This window comes from Cyprinodon variegatus, unplaced genomic scaffold (assembly GCF_000732505.1).
Source record: "Cyprinodon variegatus isolate N-32 unplaced genomic scaffold, C_variegatus-1.0 Scaffold694, whole genome shotgun sequence".
NCBI lineage: Eukaryota > Metazoa > Chordata > Actinopteri > Cyprinodontiformes > Cyprinodontidae > Cyprinodon > Cyprinodon variegatus.
Window position 1 is genome coordinate 327,306 of NW_015151147.1, and position 1,371 is coordinate 328,676.

Sequence of the window (1,371 nt, forward strand, 5' to 3'; positions counted from 1 at the left end):
TCCAGAGTGTTGTTCAGCATGGGGGGGGAGTAGAAAATGAAGGCTAATCATGTTTTGGGTGTACTATTCCTTTAATGGAGTTCTTACAGGCAACAGAAGCAGGAATCCAAAAATCCATCATAAAAATGTAAAACAAACCAGAACCATGAAGACATCAGGGAAAACATGAACGAGGAGCCAGGAAAAGAAGAGGAAAGATGAGGAACACGCACAAGGAGCGTATTTATGGGAGACTGAACAAAGACAGGACTAATGAGCTGATTGGGAGCAGGTGTGAACAGAGGCTTCTAGAAGGAGACAGAGGGCAAGCAAAGAAAAACCTAAGGAACTCAAATATATCCAGAAAGCACAAATAAAGCTAGAAAACAAAGAAAAACATCGATCAACGTGAAACTGAAAACTCGCAGAAAACTTAACAGAACCAGGACCCTGACATGCCATATATGTTTGTTCAATCCTATAACTAATAATGTTCAATGCTAACAATTTTGATCCAAATAATTAATTTTTGTCCAAAAATAAGGGCATATTTTCTTAAATTGAGTATGTAAGTGAGACACTATGCCAATGGGACATGTGTAAAAAAAAAACAAAAAACATTTGGATTGTCTTATTTCAACTGCATATTATCTAATTATCTTTTCTTAAGCGTAAAAAACTCCATTAAACACCAAAAAAGTTGGCAGATAATCTTATTTACCTGTTTAAATTAAGGCTAATTACACTTAATTTCTAGATGGTTTTTGCAGTGTAACTTGGTGGAGAATGAATCTCAGCATTTCATATTATGTCATGCCATCACTTCAAGAAACTGAAGAGGATTAGAACCAATGGAAAATAAAAATGGCCACTCAAGGAAATTAAAAAGGTTAATAATTTTTTACTTTAATCTTGAAGTTCTGACTTTATTTTTAGAATTATTGTCATAGAACTATGACTATTTTTAATAGTCCTACTTCATCGAAGTGATAATCCGCAGCTGCGGGGATATATTCCTATGTCATTTGACTTTTAAATCTGAGACTAAAAGCCATAATCTGAGAATAAAGTCAGATTAATTCATGTATTTTTATGGCCCTAATCCATACTCTGTGTAAGGAACTTTTGACACTAAAAAGAGCTTTTTTTTGTCAGAAAGACAACTTTTTGCATCATTTTGGAGCTGTTGTTCTGTCAGATTAGCATACCCCATCAGACCAGCATACCCATAGTCAATAAGCATGCACAAGATGTCAGATTTGCATTTATTCCTTTAGTTTTGTACGTAAAATACACTTTATTTGTGTATCTGTATTTTACAGGATGCACTACAAAATCCTGGTACTGACTTTTAGAGCTCTTCATGGACAGGCACCAGACTACATTAAAAAC